General features: G+C 37.8%; 1 protein-coding gene across 1 annotated transcript in view; it reads right to left on the reverse strand.

Annotated features, from left to right (window-relative positions):
- The window catches only part of MID1 (midline 1), a 654,743-nt gene that overhangs the window by 591,198 nt on the left and 47,811 nt on the right, over positions 1-15,734 (reverse strand). Inside the window, exon 4 of the mRNA XM_063721012.1 lies at positions 8,774-8,874. The gene's annotated coding sequence lies outside the window, so the exon portion shown is untranslated. The remainder of the gene's footprint in view (positions 1-8,773; positions 8,875-15,734) is intronic.

Genomic DNA, 15,734 nt, shown 5'->3' on the forward strand with positions numbered 1-15,734 from the left:
TGCAGGGAAGCAGAGAGTGCCTCATTGAATCGAAAATTGAAATATACTTCAAAGGATGAGGATGCTTTGTACAAGCTAGGAAATGTGGGGAGGCCATTCCAGCCTGGTGAGATGAGGGTGGAAAGTAGAGCATGAGCAAAGCTTGTCTTTGTAGAAGAATTTTGCCACATAGAACCATGGCATCTAAAAGCATGTTCATGGGGTCCTCTTTTGTACTTCTCATATAGTATTCCAAGAAGGGGGAGAATACAGAAAAGCAGGGGTAGAAGCCCAGATGTCATCCATTACCCTAGATCACACTCCCTCCCTGGAAGAAGCTCAAATCCAGTGACTGTCAAATAGAGAGGGATCCAAAAGCCTGGCCCCCTTGCCTCAAGGCAGGACAACTTTGAAGAGCCATCCCAGTGCTAAAGCTTCCTGACCCATGACCATTTTAACTCCTCCCTCTGTCTCATCCTTCCGTCCATTGAGCATTCTCCAATAAATTACTTGCATGCAAATTTCCATCTTAGAGTCTGTTTCCTAGAGAACCCAACCGAAGGCCACAGGATGGGAAAAACAACCTATGCGGATGGCAGTTAGAAAGCTTGTGGCCTGACAGCTTTTAAAACTGTCCCTCTTGCACACTCAGCAGTTCAGGCCATTGTAAGTAGGTAAGGAGTAACTGGTCAACCTTTTCGCTTACTCTACAGTATCTCACTTCACTCCCCACTGACCCCTCATATCCCTAGGAATTTTCCCCACCCACCCTTTAACAAGACCTTCTCTGAAAGCCTTTATCATGGGGGCTAAATGACTCATGATACTTTAATCTCACCTAACAGGAATTAAGGTTGTCATTCAACCTTGATTCAAACTCGATCAAAGAATCAGCTTGCCATTAGAGACTACTTGGGGAACACGAGGGACCTTTATGGTGCCATACCACATTGAACTATATGGTATCAGAGACAATGCTATGAACTCACCAAACCCCATTTTCTTTTTTGTCCTCCTAGGAGAACAAAACATGTCCTCAATGTTATAGATTACCTAGCCTTCTCTGTGATGCAACTAGGCCATACGACTGAATTCTGAGACCCACATAATGTGGGTAGAAGTGATGCCTGCCACTTCTAGGCCTGTTCCCTTACCGCCTCCCCACCCCCGACCCCCCATACATAATTCTTCATGCTCCTTTTTACTTTTTCTACCATTTGTTTGTAGTTAATCCAGTTGAATCCTAAGGTCTCAGGCCATGGAGCCATAACATGAATGGAGCCTGAGCCCCTGAATGGCTGAATGCAATAGAGCCTTTCTCTACACTATATCAACCATGCTCGGGCTATGCCAGAGATATTTTCATGTCACTTGGATCCTAGAAAATTCAGGAAAAAGAAAAAACTTCTTTGCCATTATAGGTATAGCAAGTGGAGATAATGTAATCAAAGGCATAATCACTTACAAATGAACAAACAACTGGCATCCTATATTTAGCCATGGAAGATATAAATGGATCATGTAATTATATTCACCCATACATATTACACACCATTGCTTGTGTGTTAATGTGCTTGAATTTTGTTTCAAAAACAAAATATCCTACTGTCATGCTCTGAGTAAATGGATTCTTTGCAAAATTAATGAACAATGCCTGAAAAGAGAAGACTTGAGGAAAATGAACCAAGATTTTCCCTGAAAAGTGAAATACAGGAAAAGATATAAGGTTGGTTGGATAAATATAGAAATTACACAAACTAGAAATTTAAGAAGTGTGTTATTTAAAAGGCCAAAATAAATAAAGCATGATGTATATGAACTCACTATTACCATGCTTTCTAGATGTCTATAGTCCATACTTGGAAAAGAAAATAGCCAAGTGAAAACAGGATGACTTGCTTTTCTCTTTTAAGCAATTATTCTTTTCTGTGGAAGGATTTAGCTATGCTTCAATTCTCTGGAGGGACTCTATTTAAAAAAAAAAATTATATTATTATACTTGAAACTATCTTCACAAAGGGCTCAAATTTGAAGTAGCAGAAAACTTTGGTTTCAAACCTATAAATGCAACTAATTTTATTCTATTTTAAATTTTATTCTCAAGGAGCACATTGCATATTTTAAGTCATTCTGGAAGGAGGTTTCCAAAAATCTTTCTGTTCATAGGAGAATTTGTTAAACAGCAACCCTTTCAGCCACTCACTAATATCTGAGCACCTCCTACACTCATTAGTGATTCAGTCCACTGTGTGTTCATATATGTGTGTGTGTGTGTGTATGTGTGTGTATGTGTTTCTCATCATTTTGCTGCATTGGAGGCAGTTTTATACCTCCAATTTTTAATTTTTAATTTTTTTGCATACATAGTAGGTATATATATTTATGGAGTACATGAGTCATTTTGATATAGGCATACAATGTGTAATAATTACATCTGGGTAAATGGAGTATGCATCACCTCAAGCATTTATCCTTTCTTTGTGTTACAAACAGTACAATTATACTATTTTAGTTATTTTTAAATGTACAATATATTATTGTTGACTGTAGTCACCCTGTTGTGTTATCAAATACTAGATCTTATTCCTTCTATCTAACCATATTTTTATACCTATTAATCTTCCCCTACTTGCCCCTCCACCCACCCACCCACTACCCTTCCCAGCCTCTGGTAACCATCATTCTACTCTCTATCTTCATGAATTCAATGGTTTTAATTTCCAGCTTTCATAAGTAATTGAGGGCATGAGTTTGTCTTTCTGTGCCTGGCTTATTTCACTTTACATAATGACCTTCAATTCTATCCACGCTGTTGCAAATGACAGGATCTCATCCATTTTCATAGCTGAAGAGTAGTCTATTGTGTATATGTGCCACATTTTCTTTATTTACTCGACTGCTGATGGACACTTAGGTTGCTTCCAAATCTTGGCTATTGTAAACAGTGCTGCAACAAACATGGCAGCATAGATATCTCTTTGATATACTGATTTCCCTTCTTTAGGGGTACATACCCAGTAGTGGGATTGCTGGATCATATGGTAGCTCTATTTTTAGTTTTCTGAGGAACCTACAAACTGTTCTCCATAGTGGTTGTGCTAATTTACATTCTCACCAACAGTGTATGAGGGTTCCCCTTTCTCCACATTCTCACCAGCATTTGTTACTACCTTACTTTTGGATAAAAACCATTTTACATGGGGTGAGAGGATATCTCATTGTAGTTTTGATTTGCATTTCTGTGATGATCAATGATGTTGGGCACCTTTTCATATACCTGTTTGCCATTTGTGTGTCATCTTTTAAGAAATGGCTCTTTAAATATTTTGACCATATAGAGTTGTATGAGCTCCTTATATATTCTGGTTATTAATCCCTTGTGAGATGGATCGTTTGCAAGTATTTTCTCCCATTCTGTGGGTTGTCTCTTCAATTTATCAGTTGTTTCCTTTGCTGTGCAGAAGGTTTTTGACTTGATGTGATCTCATTTGTCCATTTTTGCTTTGGTTGCTTGTGCTTGTGGTGTATTACTCAAGAAATTTTTAGCCAGACCAATGTCCTGGAGAGTTTCCCCAGTGTTTTCTTTTTTATTCTTATTTGCTTTTTTCTTTTAAGAATTCTACATGCAGGATGACCCCCAACATTTTCTTGTAGTAGTTTCATAGTTTGAAATCTTAGATTTAAGTCTTTAATCCAATTTGATTTGCTTTTTGTATATAATGAAAGATAGGAATCAAGTTTCATTCTCTTGCATATGGATATCCAGTTTTCCCAACACCATTTATTGAAGAGACTGGCCTTTCTCCAAGGCATATTCTTAGCACCTTTTTCAAAAGTGAGTGCACTGTAGGTGTATGTATTTGGTTCTGTGTTCTCTAATCTGTTCAATTGGTCTATGTGTCTGTTTTCATGCCAGTACCATACTGTTTTGGTTACTATAGCTCTGTAGTACCAAGCCTTTTCTACACCAGAGCAACTAGTCATAACATACACAGAAGGGACTGGTAATCAATAAGTATATTCCACCAATGAACTGTGTGGGTGTCAAAGTGCATGTTCCTGCTGGGAATTTTAAATCTGTAACTTTCATCTATGAGTAAAAATAATTGAAAGTTATTTTATATCCCCAACTTAACTTTCCCTTAGTTAGATCCCCCAAAAGCCCACAGCTGCTCAAACATCTCTCATTTTGAAGGGAAGTGTGATGGAGGGGCTTTTGAAAGGGGAAGGGACAACAGTCTTAGTCAACTGTGGTTAAATTATCTCACTTTTTCAAGTTTTACAGAAAAAAATATGAAGACATCCCCAGGGCTCCTCTCAGCATTCTGGAAGGAACTCATCCAGTAGTCCTCAGGCTTAAGCTTAAGCTTCATCAGCTTCAGGGTGTTCCTACTTCTACATATGGGTTTTCCTTATTTCCTTATAAAAACTTTGTATTATGGAAATTTTCAAACATATACAGAAGTCATGATGATATATAATTACTCACCATATACTTATTACTCAGTTTCAACAACTATCATCTCAGGGCCCTTCCTATTTCCTCCATGACCCTGTCCACTCTTCCCTTCCCTCCCCACACCACAATTATTTTGAAACAAACCCTACAATTACATTTCACCTACAATTACTTCTGCACATACATGTTTAGGTTTATATTTCTTATATGGGGTTTTATGCCAAATCTGTCAGTGGCCATAAGTAAAATGGATGTTTTGACTTTTACAAGAATTACATTTATTTCTACTATTTTCATAACAGGAACCAAATCTATTCAACACTACTCACTTTTAACATTTACAATAAAGATGAGTGCTCACCTTGACAGCACATATACAATAAAGATGAGATTTCATTTGAACTGACAATGACCTTTTTTTTCACAATAGAGCTGTGAATAAACTTCTGTTCCATGAACCCCCATGTGTTTTATTTTTATGGCTAATAATAGTCATTAATCAATCATCACACATATATACATACAAATCACACAGAAAGACACATGTAATTTTTCTTCCTGTATCTCACTTCTCTAGCCTAAACTGAACTAAAGTCTTCAATTATGGGTAAAAGTCTGTAAAAAAGGCATTAGAGAAAGAAATAAGAAAAATACAAAAAAGTCATCTAACCTATTAATAGTTAAAGGAACTTAGGCCACATCCCACCCCACACATGTGCAGATTTTTATATCACAGTTTGTTATTATATCACCATCATTACATGTCATGCCATTTTCATATATCATAAAGGATGCATAAAATAAAAATATTTTAAAATCTAATTACTAGCATTTTAGTCAAAGTTGAGAGAAGGAATTTAAGTTGGTACCTTTAGTTCAAGGAGAAATTTATATGATTTCACTATTCTCACTAGTAAAATAAAGCCCATTGGGACACACTGCCTTAGGGAATTTTCCTTTAGAACCATAAAGGCTCCAACATGAGAAAAAAAAAATAGTATTTTAATATGTTAGAGAGCATTGGTATGTGCCTTGGCTCAGGAATTGCTCTGATATTGAAGTTGTGATAAATTCCTTCGTAATTTGAGAGTATACCCTAGGCTTGAATCCAAGAATTCTGGGGTAAACAAGACAAGCATGGTCCCTACCTTCTCAGAACTTATGATCTACTGAAACAGACCACTATGCGAGGAAGCACAATAAAATGTGGCACTTACTACGGCAGAGTGATTACAGGGGCTTTGGAAGTGCAGAGTAAAGGAGATGAATCAGGGGTGACCTGGGAAGTGATTAAGGTGATGAAGCTGAGACTCAGGGTATTATTGTTGAGATTTCATTTTATTGAAAGGATAGCTCTGTGCAGAGGGGAGGAGAGATGAGAGGAGACAATGTCAGGGCAGGGAGAACAGGTAGAAGACTACTGCCATGAGTATGGGCAAGGGAAGGTGGCACCCCACACCAGGGCAGTGGCAAGGAAAATGGGAAAAAGTGGACAGATTCAAAAGCCATTTCAGAGTTAACATCCACAAAGTTTAGTGATGGATTAGTACGAGTGGGAAGAAAACAGGGAGTACTGGATATGTGTCCTAGAAGGGAAAGTGGCAATTTTTGTTGTGTGAAGTTGGACAAGGAGTTAAGCTATTTGACTTGTAGATTCCTATTTCAGTTGATTCTCCAGAGACAAACATCTCAAAGTAGAGCTTAGCATTGCACTTCATGAAATTTTTAAGAATGTGTGCAAGTGGTGTAATTACTGTTATAATTTAATGGGGCTGCTTTGTGCCTTGAAAGCTAGGAAGCAAGCATGTCTTTGTGTGTTCAAAATGCCAATTGAATTATCTCTGACTTTAGTTTATGTTCCTTAAGTACAAACTCTTAAGTCAGGCCAAAGGGATCACAGCTATGTTGTACCATACTTAACTACCTTTTTTATAAGCAAGGATTTTTATCCCAAAAATAAACAGAGGCATACAGACATTAACCCATAAAGTATGTGGGCTGGTACTTTAAAGAACTATGTATTTGCACAAGGACCAGGAGAGCTTTCTTAAAAGGGACCAGGTCCTGGGAATTCTCTCTAAAAGTGATTTATTTCTGTCAACATTCTTCTTCAATTTAAACATACACATTCACATATATTTAAATTCCTCCAGACATTTGAGTTTAAAGTTTTACTCCTGATCTACTGAGTAAATACCTTTAGCAAATAGGCAATAAATTAAGTGAAAGCAGCTTTCTCTTTGAATATACCTTCCTCATACAAATCTCCATCTAAACACCTAAAGATTATTTGATAATATTTATTTCAAGATATTTCCTATATTTATATATGTATTGTGTGTGTATATATATATAACATATATATTACAAACGATGGAAATGTCTAAGATTTGCTGTTTTTTTCTCACAGAAGAGTTTTCTTCAGCTTTCTGACAATGTAGATTTCAAACTTTATAATGTATTTATAGAATCATTTTCAACAAACATTTGTTAAACACCTACTCTATATAGGTGGATGTGCTAGTGTATGTCAATGTGTATCATTACCATAATAAGTCAATTGTCAAAAAAATCAGACAACTTAACTGACAAATAATAATATTAAACAACCTCATGGCCACAAATGGAAACAGACTTAGGTGAACACTTGCTACCTTTCTAGTTTATTTAGAGGACAACTAAGAACAAAAACAATCATTTAAAAAGCTTGTTCCTACACCAGTTAGAATGGCGATCATTAAAAAGTCAGGAAACAACAGGTGCTGGAGAGGATGTGGAGAAATAGGAACACTTTTACACTGTTGGTGGGACTGTAAACTAGTTCAACCATTGTGGAAGTCAGTGTGGCAATTCCTCAGGGATCTAGAACTAGAAATACCATTTGACCCAGCCATCCCATTACTGGGTATATACCCAAAGGATTATAAATCATGCTGCTATAAAGACACATGCACACGTATGTTTATGGCGGCACTATTCACAATAGCAAAGACTTGGAACCAACCCAAGTGTCCAACAATCATAGACTGGATTAAGAAAATGTGGCACATATACACCATGGAATACTATGCAGCCATAAAAAATGATGAGTTCATGTCCTTTGTAGGGACATGGATGAAGCTGGAAACCATCATTCTCAGCAAACTATCACAAGGATAAAAAACCAAACACCGCATGTTCTCACTCATAGGTGAGAACTGAACAATGAGAACACATGGACACAGGAAGGGGAACATCACACACTGGGGCCTGTTGTGGGGTAGGGGAGGGGGGAGGGATAGCATTAGGAGATATACCTAATGTAAATGATGAGTTAATCGTTGCAGCACACCAACATGGCACATGTATGCATATGTAACTAACCTGCACGTTGTGCACATGTACACTAAAACTTCAAGTATAATAAAAAAAATTTTTAAAAAGCTTGTTCCCTAGTGAATCATAACAGGAATCGTCCATTCTACAGCCCTGACAATACATTTTCCATAGAATTCTGATAATCATCTTCAACAAAAAGAAATTGTACATGGCCAGTGGCACAAGTCAAGTTATTTCACATCCCAGGTTATTACTGAGTGCCCAGAAAGTCTTTACATTATTTATATTTTCTGTAAAATAATATTTAGTTCCCAGTAGGAGGTAACTTTGCATTAAATGATGTAACAGCACTTTGGAATATATATCCTATTAGTGTGTATCATATTAGTACATTATCCCTAATACAAAAATTTCATCTGTTAGTTTAATGGAAAGTTTTACTTTCTCCTCACTTATAACTTACAGAAAGACATGTTGAACAAGTTAGTTATGTCAATACATGTCTGTTAAGCTGAATTCCAAAAGGTCCGGAAGAATTTCTTAAAATGCTCTGCTTACACTGCTGCTGCATTAACATCGCTGACCCTATTAAAAACATACATGGACAGTTCTGTATTTGTAACATTTTGTATGATTTAAATGACAAGGTACCATAAAAGGGAGCCAAAATAGGTGTTTTGATATTTCAGAAGTGATTCTCTGGGGCAGAGTGAGAGTGATTGTCCAGTTAATTTGAAAGTGACTGCCCTTTAAACCTGAGTTGGGAGACCATCATCATCCAGAATAGAATGAATTTTTTTGTGTAGTTGTTCTTCAAACCTTGAGTTGCCAAGGAATCTTGCTGGTGTGAAGACTGGTTTATAAAAGCAGAAATCGCCCTGAGATGTGGTGAACTTGACCTTGTGACTTGACCTTTCAGTCAAACAGCCCACCATACAACAAACAGCTGTCCCAATAACACAGCGCTTTGGCTCTCCCTTTACTACTCAATGAAATGTCATAGAGAGAACTTCTTACCTAGTTCCAAGGTTTGTTCCTCGGTTCCTGCTCCATCCCTGCCTTTACCCAGCTTCAAACATTTGGTCTCCACTTTCTGTCTTCTGCTTCCAGTCCCGCACCTGCATTTTGGGAGATTTGGACACTTAGATTTTTGGCACCTTGTCTTAGATATGGTTTGAACTCACTCTGGTACCCATGAATCTGGCTACCCCTCCACTCAAACTCTGGTCTCCAGGAGTTCTCTGCCTGACTAGTGTATCCATCAGACTCAACCCTGCCCAGACAGAGCAGAACAAACAGTCTGCCCTCTATCCTGTGAAGGTACTTTATCAGTCAATCAGGAGAGGCTTGGGGATGCTTCTGTGACCAACAGCTCCAAACTCTTCTGCAGTCTAAAGCAAAGGTTTATGTTTGAGTTATTCTATGGGCCCACCATGAGCCAGCTGTGACTCTGCTCCAAATCACCCTCACTTAGAGGCTCCTCTTTTTGGAACTTCACTGGTCACATAACATGAGGAAGAAAGTATATTGTATTGCAAACCAGTTCTTAAAGACTTGCCTGAAGCAAATTGCATTGCAAACCAGTTCTTAAAGACTTGCCCAGAAGTGATACATTTCCAGTCACAATTAATTGGCCAATGCATCACATAGGCATGCTTCATGTCAGGAGGCACAAAAGATCCCACCCAAAGACAGGAGAACCAAAGATATTGCTGAATAATATTAACTTCTACTGTTACCAGAAAGGGGTCCTGATCTAGACCCCAAGAGTGGGTTCTTGGATCTTGTGCAAGAAAGGATTTGGGGTGAATCCATAGAGTAAAGTGAAAGCAAGTTTATTAGAGAAATAAAGAAACAAAAGAATGCTTACTTCTTAGGCAGAGCAGCCCTGAGGGTTGCTGGTTGGCTATTTTTATGGTTATTTCTTGATTGTATGCTAAACAAGGGGTGGATTATTCATGAGTTTTCCAAGAAAGGGGTAGGGAATTCCTGGAACTAAGAGTTCCTCCCCTTTTTAGACTACATAAGGTAACTTCCAAGCATTGCTATGGCATTTGTGAACTGTCATGGTGCTGGTAGGAGTGTCTTGTAGCATGTTAATGCAATATAATTAACATATAATGAGCAGTGAGGATGACCAGAGGCCACTTTCATTGCCATCTTGGTTTTGGTGGGTTTTGGCTGGCTTCTTTACTGTATCCCGTTTTATCAGCAGGGTCTTTGTGACCTGTATCTAGTGATACCAGTCCTGCCAACCTCCTATCTCGTCCTGTGACTAAGAATGCCTAAGGTCCTGAGAATGCAGCCCAGTGGGTCTCAGCCTTATTTTACCCAGCCCCTATTCAAGATGGAGCCACTCTGGTTTGAACACCTCTGACACTACCACAGGCACCAATTTTTAAGCCAAAATTTTCCAACCTTTTGTTCATGGAACTGAAATAGACCACAGTGTTGGTTGCTAAGATCTGTTAACTCTCATGAAAACCCAAAGAAAGCTTTAACTTAATGTTTAATTAGGACATAAGAGGGATTGACCGAGAAGAAATAAATTCTTCCTAGAAAAACTTCTCCTCCTGGAACAACAGTCATTTGTAGCAATATATTAATAATGACAGCTAATGTTACATTTATCAGGCATTTGCTATGTACCAAGTATACTTTTAAGCACTTTATATATATTAACTCATTTAATCATCCAGCAATCCCATGATGTAAGTACTCTTTTGATTCTTGTTTTATAAACAAGGAAACTAAGTCACAGTGATGTTTAGTAATGTGCTCAGGGTCAACAGCTCTCATGGTTTACTGGTTGCTAATTTAACCTTTAAATTATCAGCATAAATGTATAATGTGGTTGGTTCTTCTGATAACTCCACTCTACACTGGGTCATTGTGAACATCTTGGCTTGTTATTTTTAAAGCAATGTCTTTCTCCAGGCTTCAGTAGACAACATTTCTGGCACATTTCAAGAAGGAATGGACTGGGTAAAAATGTGCAGTACTTCCACTTCTGGCTAGAATGTAGAAAGTCACAAGACAGCATCATTCTCACCCTAACCACCAAAACAAGCCTGACGAGCTACAAAATCAAAGTTTTATAAAATTCACCAGAGAGAGGAGGAGGCAAAGAAACATAAATCAACATGGTTCCAGAAAACAGTGAGCCTCTCATAGGTGAGAAGATGGCCCTAATTGTTCTCAATCTGAGCAAAATGATGGGTGGAGAAGAAATCCACCATGGAAGAGAACAAGGAGAAACTAGGCAAAATTTTAACAAAAGTTTAATGGTCACATGTGGTCTGGTGTGACAGATGAGAATGCTAAGGAGCTCAGCCACAGGGTCTGCACTGACCCATCAAATCATTCCCATAGGCTGTCACCAAATGCTCAGGGTATCGTGCCAAAGGCTGTGTGTTGTACTGTTTTTGCATTGCTATAAAGAAATACCTGAGACTGAATAATTTATAAGAAAAAGGGGTTTAATTGGCTCATGGTTCTGCAGGCTATACAGGAAACATAATGGTATCTGCTTCTGGGGTGGCCTCAGGAGTTTACAATCATGGCAAAAGGCAAAGGGGGAGCAGGCACATCACATGGCCAGAGCAGAAGCAAGAGAGTTATGAGAGAGATGCCACACACTTGTAAACGACCAGATCTCACAAGAAGTCACTCACTATTGTGAGGACAGTACCAAGTGGATTGCTCATAAACCATTCATGAGCAATCCGCCCCCATGATCCAATCACCTCCCACCAGGCCCCATCTCCAACATTGGAGATTACAATTCAACATGTGATTTGGGTGGGGACAACATCCAAACTATATCAAGCTGGGATAGGTAGAAAAAAGATATACCCGTGACACAAATGAGGACTTTCCTAAGTGCAAGGCAGCCACGTCCAAAAACAGAACTGACAACTCCAGAAAGCACATCTGAGGCACTCTGGGCTCTCAGGTACTGAAGGCATAGGTAAGTTGAGAGAAATCTATCTGTGATACTCCCACAAGTCAACAACAGAAAGACAACCCAATAAAAATGGGCAAAAGAGTTACTCAAACAGATACATCACAAAAGAAGATTGTATGAAAGACAAATAAGTACACAAAATAGTGGCCAATATCTTTAGTTACCAGATAAATGCAAATTAAACCAAAATGTAAAAGACTGACAACATCAAATATTGGTGAGAATAGGAAGCAACTAGAACTCTTGTGCATTTCTATTTACAGTGTAGGCTGGGCACAGTGGCTCCTGCCTATAATCCTAGCACTTTGGGAGGCTGAGGCAGGAGGAACACTTGAGCCTAAGGGTTCGAGGCTGTAGTTCCAGGGCAACACAGCAAGATCCTTCTCTAAAAAAATAATTTAAAAAACCCACTAATTAAAAATGTTAAAATTCTAAGTCAGAGTATGAAATAGTACAACCAATTTGAAGAACTGTTTGGCAGTTTCTAATAGTTAAACAAACATCTGCCCTAAGACCCAGCAATTCCACTCCTAGACAACTACTGTAGCCGAATGAAAATGCATGTTCATGAAAAGACTTATTTACTAATGATCAAAACTGTCTTATGCATAATAGCTCACAACTGGAGATTACCTATATGCTCACCTATGTGTAAGTGGATAAAACTTTGTTCATACAATTGAATACTATTCAGCAATAAAAAATATAAATTACTCATACACCCCCAAAGATGGATGTTTCTCAGAAACATTATGCTGAGTGAAAGAAGTCAAACAGAAGAGTATATATGTATGAATCCATTTATATGAAGTTCTAGAACTGCCAAAATAATATATGATGATAGAAATTAAAACAGTAATTGAAGTGACCCAAAAGGGGCCAAGAGACACTTCTGGTATGGTAGAAATGTTATTTGGTTTCAGATGGTTAGTACATACAGTTTTCAAAACTTAACTGAAACAAAGTTTTGCACAATTTATTGAAGCATAATTATACCTCGGTTTTTAACTGTACATGGTCAAATATCGCTATTTCAGAATATTGAGAATGAGTCAGCTCCAAATTCAGTCCATGATACAAGAGTTAAAAGCCAGGTCCTGTAAGCCACCCAAGGTCAGTATTTTAAAAATCATACTACTTTTCTTATTCATAGCATTTAATGGACAGCTACAGACAAGACAGGGCTTGCTATAAAAAGGGCACAATCCCATACTTAATGAGTGATCTTTTCCTTTTATCTGTCTCTAGCCAGTGTTATCTCATGTTGATTCACCCAAAACCTGCTGATGTGTCACTGCTATAATCTCTCAGTGTCAGTCTATAATTGTTTAGGGTCAGCCTTTAATTCACTGGGGATTCCCACTCTAACCATGCAGAGCTTATCGACCGTATGGCTGGTGAGAGCTCTACCATTAACTGCTGGACTGTTTCATTATTGCCACTTCTGATCTCAAGTTCTCTATACAAGTCTGTGCAAACACTTTCCTGTGAGGGTCCTTTGAAGTACTCCAAACTGACTACAGGTGACCGTAAGTGAGAAAAAGAACATCTCCTAGTCTTAACACTGCCTAAAATAGCACTTCTCACACTTTAATGTGCATACAAATCACCAAGGAATCTTGTTAAAATTAAGATCCTGATTCAGTAGGTCCGGAGTGGAGCCCAAGGTTCTGCATTTCCAACAAGCTCACAGGTAATGGGGCAATGCTGTTCCATGGGCCACATTTTGAGTTGTGAGGACCAAGTATTCTTTTCTCTATGGTTATGTTCTCTGTTTCTAGAAATCGCCTCTCTCCATGTGTGGATTTGCAATCCAGGCTTTGATATTCGACAGCTTTAGGCTCAAACGTGCAAGCAAGGGTTCCAGCAGTGGACAGAGGATAGCTTTTGGATTTCAAAATAAACATTTGGACAGGCATTCTAGTTTTCACGTATTCACTCACAACGAATTCATCTCCCCCAATGTGCTCCCATCATCAATTTGGAGGATTTTCATTGACCAGCAGCTCATGCAGGACATGTAGCAGATCTTTCAGAATCATCTAAGACCAGAGCAGTGGGCCACATGCAGGATCCTCACCAACACTTCAGCTCCTGCTTCAGCAGGAACACCCTGTCTGATAGCCAGGGAAGGAGGAATGTAGGTCAGGGAGTCCCTCTCTGGGAAGGGCCAGAGCCTGCTTCAATAATCAGGTCGGGGGGAAGGGCTTCTTTTCCCAGTGGTTCTGCTGGATGCAACGTTGCTCCTCAGGCAAACATAAAGGAAAACAGATTTTGCCCCAAAGTGAACTTTGGGCAATAGCATTACAAGAGATGGTAAGATTACAGTGACAGTATTATATCTGACATCCCATAGGGATATATTTTGAAAGTCTTAAATCTTTAAATAAATACTTAAGATGATAAAAATGTTATCTCTATGCAAGAGTTCCAGACTTTATTTTTTAAAAATGTACTTGAATCATTGAATCTAAGCAATTCCAAATATTCATAAATCCCCCAACCATTTTCCTAAGGATTTAATCTATCATTTAGAATGAAACTTTATATTTAAAAAAGGAAATATCAGTGCTTAATGTGGTGTGATACACACATGAGTTATTTCAGTTGATCAGGTTTATTGTTAATTGGGTCACTGGCATTAATCCTCAGGCATGCAAATACTTTGTCAAAGAAACACAAACAACTAAAACTCACAGGCACATAAATGACAGCAAATGAAGAATTCTTCAAATTGTTCATAGTTTTGCTAGTTTAACAAGATGAACTAGTCACGGTATGATGAAGATTAGGAGTTGCAAACTTCGCATAGCCTGCTTAAAATGTAAAAATAAATTCTAGGTGAAGGCAGCCAGGTAAGTGCTTCCATTAAGGTACAGGGATCCGTCCATTCCCAGAGATCTGGAGATTTATTAGGAAATAGGGACTTCAAGGTGCTCAGCTGGGATACCTAGTACTCAGCAAGACAGTTACATAAACATGAACCAATAGTCAAGTATTTATTTTATTTTCACTGCTTGTCATCCCTTCTAGAAGTCTTCCTTTGCCATCCTAGGGCATTTTATGACAGTGGTTCAAGGCACTACTCAACATTTAACTGGGACTAGTCCAATATGTTGGTGGTGATCATAAAATGCATACTCTCAGGCAAGGCAAATTTTCCTAACATGGGTTTAGCTGAAGAATCAGAACTTTTCTCCACACTCAAAATGAGCAGTAATAAAAGCTGAAGGTCATCAGACATCTGAGGATAAGCAGAGATAAATTATTATAGAAAACCACTGGGTTCTTTTGCAATATAGTATCATTACCATCATCACTGTCATCATCACCATTATTGCTACCATCATATACAATTGATAGTACAATAAATGGGAGAAGTTGTATTAAAAATAATTTTGGTAATAACTATTAAATCTTTACAACTCATATACCATTTGAGTCAGCAATTTCTCTCCAAAATATCTATCCTGAAGAAATACACATGCAAAAAAAGCATGGAAAAGCTTAATATTATAAAAATGTCAATCCTTGCCAATAAAAGTCCAGTGAAAGTCCAAATAGGATTTATTTTCGGCAAATTGGCAAACAGACTCTAAAATTTACATAGAAATATTGTTTAAAACAAGGAAAAACTGCAAACTCCCTAGGTAATTTCGAAGACAAATTCATTTAACAAATGTTTATCAAGTGCCTATTATGTACCAAGTATTGCTTTAGCCAAAGGGATAATTAAATAAAACTTTGGTATGCATCTATGATAGAGCACTAGGCTGAATATAATAAGAAAATATTTATATAGAAAAGAAAAGAATTTATATAGAAAAGAAAATAATATAAAAGTACACTTAATAGATGTGAAAAAACGTGCAAGACATGCTGTGAAGTTAAAAAATCAGTACAATATATGCAAAAATGCTATTTTTAAAAAATTTATTTTGATCTGAGCATATAAATATATAAATGCACAGAAAATAACTAGTAAAACATGTTATTAACAGGAGATGGATG

This window comes from Pongo abelii, chromosome X (genome assembly GCF_028885655.2).
Source record: "Pongo abelii isolate AG06213 chromosome X, NHGRI_mPonAbe1-v2.0_pri, whole genome shotgun sequence".
Lineage (NCBI taxonomy): Eukaryota > Metazoa > Chordata > Mammalia > Primates > Hominidae > Pongo > Pongo abelii.